The following is a 10116-nucleotide window of genomic DNA, read 5'->3' as shown; positions in this document are numbered from 1 at the left end:
ATTGAATAATTTTCACTCAATCCTGGCTGGCATGTAGTATTATTCACTGTCCCAGTACTTATTTTTTTTTACAGAGTTTTTTTTTTTAATGTTTTTTATTTATTTCTAGGAGAGAGAGAGACAGCGTGAGCAGGGGAGGGTCAGAGAGAGAGGGAGTCACAGACTGAAACAGGCTCCAGGCTCTGAGCTGGCAGTCAGCACAGAGCCCGACGCGGGGCTCGAACCCACGAACCGCGAGATCATGACCCGAGCAAAAGTCGGACGCTTAACCAACTAAGCCACCCGGGCGCCCCTTTTTACAGAGTTTTTAACAGAACTCAAGTATGTATACTTTCTTCCTTTCTTTTTTGGTTGTTCTCTTTTTTTTTTCTTTTCTTTTTTCTTTATTTCTTAATTCTCTCTCTCTCTCTCTCTCTCTCTCTCTCTTTTAGTCGCCTTTTCTTTACTGTGCTTGGTTTTGAAGGAAGGGTAAATCAGAAAGCAAGTATTAAAAGGGAGAAAGGATTCAAGTCTCTCCCAGGAGTAATAGTAAAGCTGATTCATCCCATTTATCAGGATGGGATTATTAGTCAATGTTCTGTAGATCCTTGAAGCAGCCTGGCTCTCATTCTATTCTAAATGTGCTTTATAAGCTTTCCTGTAATCCTATGAAAATTTCTCTTCTAGGCAAGTTATCAAGCATAGGTTTAATATCCATTTTTAATTATCCAAGTCAAATTTTGGGTTTTCATATCCAGATTGATTAATGTATACAAATTAAGACAACAAATTAATATTGACTCTCCAGAAGATCTACAGATCCAGTCTAAAAGATGATTTTGGTCCCTGGCACATTTCTGACATTTGATATTCCCTAGCCAAATTAATGTTTAGGACTCTTTGGGTCAGAACTACATTTTCCGTTCCTTTCTTTTGGTTATTATTCCATATATTTCTAATATTCTTACATTTACAAATGAATATCTATTCTTTATGGAACATTTAGAAAATAATAATAAATCAAGTGGAGAAAAGGAAAAGAAGGAATATACTCTTCCCATATTACTAAGAACATATTATTGCAAATATGAAGATGCCCAATTTGAAATAATTTAGTTAAGAAAAATTCATTGGCTTGTATAACTAAATTGCTCCCATTGCAAGAATGATGCTATTCTCGGGATGGCTATATCCAGTGATTGAACATGTCAAGACTTTTCTCCGCATTTTCATCTTTGTTTTTCTAAGAAGGACAATTGTACTTTCTCCTACATCACAGATTGAGGGGTGGGTTTAGCCATAGGCAATTCCAGACTGACTCTAACACCAATGCTTACAGGTGACCTCCCAGGAATGAAACGTCATCCAGCTGACTTTTGTTTTTGGAAGTTGCAATCTTCAAAGGTCCTGCAAATTCCTTTCCGAGTGTGAGACAACCCGATTGCCCCATATAAGCTAGTTGGCATGAGACAGTCAGTTCTGTGCCCTTTAAGTCACTCCCTTTTCTATGATCAATTATATCTTTGACTCTTACATATTGGAACATAGACTCCAACCCCATTTCTACTCCCATGAAAAGGTGACTCCATGATAACTCTTAGTATATTACCAGATGTAGCGATTTGGCCAAGCTTTGGCTGCTAAATCCACATGATGATTCAGAACTCTGATATCATTAACATCTAGGATCCTCAGTTATGGAACAGTTATCATGAATGATCAATTCAAAGGCATTCCTCCATTTTTTAAGGAGGAAGAAAAACTCCTTATTTCATTCCATGAGGGAAAAAAGTTGGAGATAAAGAGAAGGAATAGAGGCAAGGCTATTATTCTTATGATGATAATTCTACATGAAACTATAAAGAGAGTGAGTTAAGTGACTCCTTCCACTTGGCATGTCCTGGTTACCATAAATACACTGGAGATGGAACAATTGCCTGGATGAGTGAAGTGATCTATGTTCAAACTCAAGGAGATCAGCATTTCCTCTAGGTCAAATTTGGCAGCTCTGAAGTCTTTAACTGCTACTAACCCTGGAATTCCATCATACGTCACTCTTCATCCTGCCTTATGTACTCCAAAGCCCCTCACCTCAAAGCTCATTTCCATCCTTTCCTCTCTGTCTCTAAGACTGAACTCATATCCATGCCCTCCCAAACCCTGTCACATTGTTTGTGACCAATTGCATTTCATCACTGACAAAATATCCTACCTATATTTTCCATTTTTTAAATCTGAATGCTCTCTTTTCCTTTTTTCTCTAACTAAAAGATGTCCTCTCAGAATTCTGGTTCCTTGCTTGTCTCAGCCACAGGCTATATTTCTCCCAGTTCTACATACCTTATGAACTTTACGTAGTGTTTATTCCCTCCTAACTCCTCATTGCTCCTTTCAAGCCCTTTTCCTCCTTCAAAGATCCCAAAGATTAAAGGAAAAAAAACTTCTTTAATGTTCATATTATCAGGCATCATCAATTACTTCTGCTTTTTGGTGTTGTTATTTATCTTTTCAATACTCCCTTCCCATTTATAGATGAACATTACTCTTCACTATCACTATAGTCATCATTTTTGACCCTCAATATAAACAGAAGAGATTGAACCAACATGCTGACCACTCACATCTTCTAAGTCCTTCACCAACAGTGTATTCTTCAATATCACTTCAGCCTTTCATGTGATTATACTCTGAAATTTACACCAATAAGTTTCTCTCCCTCCTTCTCTCTCTCTCTCTCTCCTCTTTTCATTTCAGATAAATTTCTCTTGAACTCCCACTTTAGCAATTAGTTAATATCATTGAGCTTTCTAATCCACATTCTAGCAAGATGAGCTTGGGCAAGTTATTCAGCTCTCCATGCCTCAGATTTCTGCTTGTAGAATTAAAAAAATAATGATGCCCACACATCAGGATTGCTGTGAAAAATAAGCAATTACTATATGTGAAGTCTTATAAGGGTGGAACATAATAAGCTGTGCATGATATTAGCTATTATTTTTCAGAGTTAAATTCACTTTTAAATACTTGAATAATACTTTATGCACAACTCTATTATATTCTATGTGTATATTTTCCCACTGAGTTGGGAGCTCTTTGAGGACAGGTATTATACTCTCTGTTCTTATGAGTCACGAACACAGTGCCCGTACTTATTAAGCTTGAAATATGTGTTGGTTGATCAGTTAATTCCCATGATGTATACAGCGTCACTATCCTGTGTCTTTCAATATGAAAGAGGAATACATTATGGTATTACAGTATCTTAAAAGCTTGGGAAACAAATGAAGGAATACAGTCATTCCTAAATTCCTAGGTCTATGCTACCAAGAGCAAAGAAGAGTGATTCTGAAAAGAACACGTGATTCTAAAGTTGCTTTTGCTTTATTTAAAATCTCAATATATTACAGTAATTAAACTGTTTCATGACTTCATCGAAATCCTGTAAGACTTAATTAATGTCTGTAAAGCCTTTTGCGATCTTCAGATGAAAGGCACCAGAAAAGTATAAGGAATCATTATTATTATCACTGATGCCATCTTAAATGACTGCAAACAATTTGCTTCATTTGGATTTGTTGATTAAATCCTACCTATGACCATGAAGAAACATAAGTAAAATTCATTCCTACAATGTAGCTCAGTTTGTGTTACTTAGAAGTTTGAAGACAGATATAAATATATTTTTTCAGTGCCACTACTTTTTGAAAAGACAATATTTAAAATGATGTTTAAAAAGAAAGGAATAAAAGTGAAGCATGCAACTGGGCCATTGATCCCAGCTATACCATCTTGCAAAATATCTTCCTATGAACTTGGCAGTCAGGCAGACCTGGGTTGGAAACCTGGCTCTCTAACTTTCTTTTTTTGTGACTTTGGGTAAATAGCTTATTATCTCTGCCTCCCCCACTAATCTGTAAACTTTGTGGAAGCAAAGGCTATGTCTGTCTAGAACAAGACTCTTCCCAAGTGCTGAGCATTGAGTCTGGCACATAGTATGTATTCATTATGTATTTTTTAATGTATAAGCAATAGTATGTGTAACTATTCATTTTAAACAGTAAAAATATAATGTCACAAGCATTTGAAAGATTGATCACCTCCATCTTTTGAAGTGCAATCATTCTATCATCCACAGTGAACTTGTTCCACAAGAGTTCTGGATAACTGGATTTTCCTGTGTTGTTTCCTTGACTAACAATTTTGATTTTGAAGGATACTCAATCATGAAGTCATATCAAAGGCTTTACCTAAGATGCTCTTTTCATCTATTGCTGCATAAAAAAAAATCTCAAAATTTATTGGTATAAAACATCTACCTACTATGCTTATGATTCAGACAGGCTAGAATAAGAATGTCTCATCCCTGTTTCCTGACAACTGGGAGTCAGTGAAGGTAGTTCAAGTGGATTTACCTGGGATAGATGAATGTGGGCCATATGTTAAAAACCTCTGTTTTATCAGGTGCATGGTTCAATTATTTTCCATACAGTATCTCCTGAGATAGAACGTCCAAGATAGTATCTTTATTCAAAACTCTGATCCCTGGGTTGCTACGTCTGAGACAATTGGGGCTAGCTGGTTATCCCTCTCTCCCCATGCAGCTTCTTCACATAGCTAGCTTAAGCTTCCCTAAATAATGGTGTTCTCAGAACTTCTTACATGGCAATTGGTTTCTCCCATGGTAAGCATTCAAAGAGTTATAGACAGAAGCTGCATAAGTCTCATGACCAACCTTCAGAAGTCCAGAATGTCACTTTTACTACATTCTATTTTTTAAGCAAGTTAGTAAGGGCAACCCAGATTCACAGGGAGAAAAGTTAGACTCTACCTCTCAATGGCAGAATTTGCAAAGAATCTATATTCACCTTTTATTTTGCCCATATTTCTGCCTTAATTCTTTAGATATCAGAAAATCATCATCACAGGGAATTCTACTCTCTTAGTCATGCTTCCTTACAATGGATAGCTGCCTGATCTACTTCAGAGGGTTAGGAGAGATGGGTTATAAGCTTGGTTCTACCACTTATTAACTGTGTGACTTTGAATATATCTCTTAATCTTTCTCATCCTGTCTCCTCATCTATCCCAGAGAAAACCATGTCTTTTCCATTCTTGTTGCTAAATTGTTGGAAAGGGAAGCTAATGGAAGGAAAAAGGGATAATAGAAGGAAAAAGGGCAGCCTACATGGCTGAAAGAAGCTATTTTCACTTAACTATAAGCCTAATTAAGAAAAGTTAGCTTATGTACTGCCCTGAGTTCCAGGATTAAGACTGAGGCTGATGATGATCCAGAGACCAAGGCATGGTCCTTCAGTCCGGCTGTCACATTTCAGCTTTAGTTTGGTCATATCTGGGTCTGTTTGTGCCAGGTTCCTAGTTCTCCCAGCTGTGCTGTATCTGTGTCAAATGGTAAGATAGATAGATAAGGTGATAACTCCCTATGTCAAAAACTAGTAAAACCATCCAACTATTTTTCATCTTTTTATCAATTTAAAGTTTCGTTGATCATGAAAATGAACTCTTAATCATTTCTTTATCATGTGAACAGAGACCTTTGGGGCTCTAATTCTTGCTAATAACTGGCTAGGAAAGGGAAAATATATCTGAGCAAAGTCCACATGGCTTACCAGTGTTGTTATATTAGCATGTGGCTCTCAAAAAGATGCAGTTTTTTAAATCTCATTTTGTACTTCTGAGTATCTGTATCAGTGTTTAAAAGCTTGTATATTCTTGGATTATTTCCAGAAAGATTGAGGTTGCCTTAAGCCATGTTTAAACACAACAAATATTTGAACCTAGTAAGACAATATGGTATAGAGAAAATGGCACCAGTCTAGTTGTAATACTTGGGATAGAACTTTAAGAGCTTTATTGCTCTCTAAGGCAAGGACAGCAGACCAGTCGCTAGAATTTTCATATCACGTTTTTTTTCATTATGTGGCCAGGGAGTCTGAAATTCTATAATTATAAATAAGTCCAACTTTAAATTCAAACAGTGAGATAATCTCTGACAAATTTCTGCTGTGACAGAATACCAGAGAACCTGACTTGACAGAGACTTTCCAGGTAGTAGAATCTCCCTAGAATCATTTATGATATGAAGAAAGTGAAAAACAGTACATTCAAACACGCCTCCAATGTATAGATTCTCCCAATCTCTTCTTAGTCTGGACTCTTTTTCATGCATCAAGGCCATTCTCAGACCTTCTTGCCACTGAATCCCATATCCAGTTTCCAGGCCTTATCTTCATCTTCCATGTCTTTTGGAAGCATTTGACCTTGGTGACTACATTTTTATGAAAACGTCCCTTCCTTTAATTTCTGAAACACACAGTAGGTTTACATCTTACTGCTCTGGCTAATCTTTTTCATGGCATTTCTTTCCATTACCTAGTCCTGAAATGTTTATGTATTACAACCCTCTTCTCTATACATACTTTTAGAATGATCTCACTCATACTCAAGGCTTCATCTATCATCAATTTGACATCTAGCCAAAAATATTTATTGACTATGTTTTGTCTTGCAGAGACTATAGCTTCATGTTCCAAATATAAACCTATAGCTTAGTACTTTATGCTGAGCTCCAGACATGCATATACAGCTGCATACTAAATTTATCACCTTACAGGTATGACAGCAGAACTCCAGAATATACTGGTCATGGCTTTTGTGAATGCTGCTCCTTGGAGTTATGAGGTTCTATGTCTTTCTTAATGCATGACTCAAAGTCAACCTGTCCAAAATTACACTCATCTTCATTTCCCAAATGACTAATGCTTCTTTTGTGTTTTTTAGCTCAGTGAATGAGATTCAAAATTGGCAAGTGGTGAAATCACTCTGAGTCGTCAGGATCTTCAACTTGAAAAAAAAAAAAGAGAGAGAGAGAAGAGTATCAACCTTGAAGTAGTGTAAAGATGAAGTAAAATAATAAATGTGAAACACTGATTCTGGTATCTGGCATTTACGGAGCACTCAATGTATAGTACTCTCTAACCCCCATTGATGTCCAAGCCAAAAACTAGGTTGTTTTTTTTTTTTTTAAGTGTTTTCAAATTCTTCAGCAAGTTCAAACAAAATTGCATGTTTTTAAATTTTCAATAAGCACTCTTAAGCACTATCCTTGTGTTACCACTAACCAATTGATGCAACCATCATATTTCTATTTTATTCTAACTGACTTTCCTAATCCTGGCTGTGCTGCACCTCCAAACCCCCATCTTTCTTTCATACCATTCCTTCATTGAACTTTCAAAATACTATTACCTTTTTTCCTGATCTGTTTGATACTCAGCACAGGCTTTCCATGGCTTTCCGAGCAAAATCCCAAACTCCTAAACTTGGCGTGGAAAGCACTTCATGACATGGTCTTGTTCATCCACCCCCTGCACTCTGATCCAGACAAACTCAATGACTTTTATTTCTCTTGACACTTGCTGCTTCTGCTGCTCAAAATGCTCCTCAGTCAATCTCTCATGTATTCCTGCTTATCTTTCACAACTTAGCTCTCATAGATCATATCTTCCAGGATACTCTCCTTGGACACAGACTAGATAAAGTATCTCTATCTCTGACATCTAGAGATGTTCTAAGCTCCCTGAGGCAGAAACTGCACCTTGTCCATCTTTGTGTCTCCAGTGCCAAGGAAAAGGCCTAAAAAACTTATGTTTGTGGAAGCAATGAGAGAATGAATATTGTACTATTCAACTGAAGGCTATGCAGAGAATAATCATAGCCGTTACATCTGTATAATTATAGAGAAAATGGTTTGGACTACTTTAGCTTGGTGGTAGTGATGGCAGTGGTAGGGGACAGCTTAAGGTCAGCCTGTGCTCATCCCTGGGATTCTAATGGATCTGAGGCTGTTTACAGAATGGTGGCACTGTCAGAGAAAAACGTATTTGTGTAAGATTCTAAGCAGCCTCTATTGGATCACAAAATCCTATGGCGATGCTTCTCAACAGAGCTTCAAGAAGTCTAAAAAAAATTTCTTTTAAGTTTTATATTTCACTTGGATGACATGAATACAATATATTGTAAGAACATATTAACCTATAACTGATTAATACAAGAATTTTTAGTGCCAGCATTAGTTTTATGTAATGCTATTTTAATTACTGTGTGCTAATGAGAAGGAAGAAAAAAAGGAAGAAAATAATTTAATACATAAATGTCGCTTTGTAGGCCAAATTACATTAAGGATCATCAAGAGAAAAAAGAGTTCAAGATATTATGAAGAGTAGAAATGGTGGAGGAATTTTATATCAGCTGCTTTTTAAAAAATACAAACTCTGCCATAGGACGTCAATGCCATATTCATCTCATGTGAATTTAGTTTCAGCCAAACAACATCATCCATCACAATACATTAATGCTGTTACTTTTAGATATTTTTTGTTTGTATTTAATTTATAAGCTTATTTTTGCTTTATATTATATAAGAGCTTTAAACATATAAATATATCAGAAATAGTACAATAAAAATAATTTAGTATAATGCCAGAGACCTGAGAGATTATCTTCTTTAAAATAATTTGCACTTTACTCCATATGGAAAATGACTCTGTTAATGAAAAAAGGATCAGGGCGTAAAAGGCCTATGTGGGAATAAAAGCTTCCTTGTCAAAGTAGAATGATTTATCTCTTAGCCTGCCATGGATATACGTGCACACGTACCACATGCCCCCCACCCCCAAATATACAAAGTATATACAAACACATATACATGGCACAGATCTACACCTCCACACACGAGCACACACACCACACACTTACTCATACATGTACAATAACACACGTGGGACAGACACATATGTATCTGTGTATCATAAATGACTCCATGCAAAAATGGAAACAAACATACACATCCTTTCATGAATTTATATCTGCATTATATAAAGAGACAAAAAGTACAAACTGAGAAAGCATTTACACTAGGTTAGCATAGCACTTTTAAGAACGAGGGCTCCAGAATTACATCACCAGGCTACCAATTCCAGCTCTGACCCATTCTAGCTGAATAGCCCTGTACACATTTACTCGATGTTCAGTTCCTCACTTCTCTTTTTATTGAGTTGGGAAGGATAGTGAGCTTCTAGTTCACAAAATTGTTTAGATAATTAAATGCACTATTATCAGTTAAGAAATATAACACTATGTTGATAAATAGAAAGGGATCAATAAAAAATAATGGCTTACTTTTTAAAAAAAAGTCATATATTGATGGAAGGCGAGTAGTCTTTGGGGTCCTATAAGGGTCGTGACACCAAGAGGTTCTCCGTCCTTTGTAAGAGAAAGTGAGAAGCATGAGAGTCATCCCCAATATCTTGCAATCTTTTATTACCCATATTCAACTTGTCGCCATCTTGTTGGTTTTTTGTTTCCCGCTGAAACTCAGATTGATGCATTTCTCTCTGCTCTATGTAGGCTCAGGCAAGAAGCTAATGTGCTTCCCCACATTTATTCTTTTTGCCCCACTGCAACCAGGGAGACCTTTTTCATAAAGCAAATATGACCATGTATTTCCTATAATAATTTAATGACTTCCCATTGCTTCTAGGGTAAGACTTTGCATGGTATAGCCTCACTCTACCTCACCATCTTTTCTGGTGGGTCAAGATACCTGTCTGCAATGTGTGATGCTCCCTTATTAAAAGGCTCATAGAACATGACCTGGTTATCTTAGTTAACCATTGTTTCCTTGTCACCTAGGAGAAAGTTCTCTCCATGTTGATCGGGTGGATGAGCAAAACACAGTAGTGCTTTGATCTTTCTGAGCCATGACAAAATGATATGAAGTATGGTGTGCAACAGAAAAAAATAAGATGTTGTGGTAGGAGAGAACTCCATGATATACAGAATGTCTGGTGTACGTTGATAGTGGACAGTAGGGTACTACCACCATGTACCACTGATGACTCATCATCAGTGTATGTTGGAAGTGTTACCAATGAAAGGGTCAGCAGTGACCAATGAATATACTCATTTCCAATAAAGGAAAAAAAGAGTAAGAGAGTAGGTATTTTTGGTTTGCTTATTTGCTTGCCTATTTTTAATCTGTGGTTTCTGAAAATATTTATCTGTTAACACAAATGAGGTTCCTCCTGGCTTTTCCTCGTAATACATAGTGGAATCATT

At 36.6% G+C, this 10116-nt stretch overlaps 1 non-coding gene across 1 annotated transcript; it reads right to left on the bottom strand.

The window, feature by feature from the left end:
• Positions 1–203: 203 nt before the first annotated feature.
• Positions 204–288, bottom strand: TRNAK-UUU. Its single transcript has one exon. It is a non-coding gene; the product is annotated as a tRNA-Lys (tRNA).
• Between the last annotated feature and the right edge of the window lie 9828 nt (positions 289–10116).

The sequence above is a fragment of the Hyaena hyaena genome, unplaced genomic scaffold, assembly GCF_003009895.1.
Source record: "Hyaena hyaena isolate Hyena2069 unplaced genomic scaffold, ASM300989v1 scaffold_278, whole genome shotgun sequence".
NCBI classification, from domain to species: Eukaryota; Metazoa; Chordata; class Mammalia; order Carnivora; family Hyaenidae; genus Hyaena; species Hyaena hyaena.
Note: the sequence above shows the minus strand (reverse complement) of the source record. Positions and strands in the feature narration are given on the sequence as shown.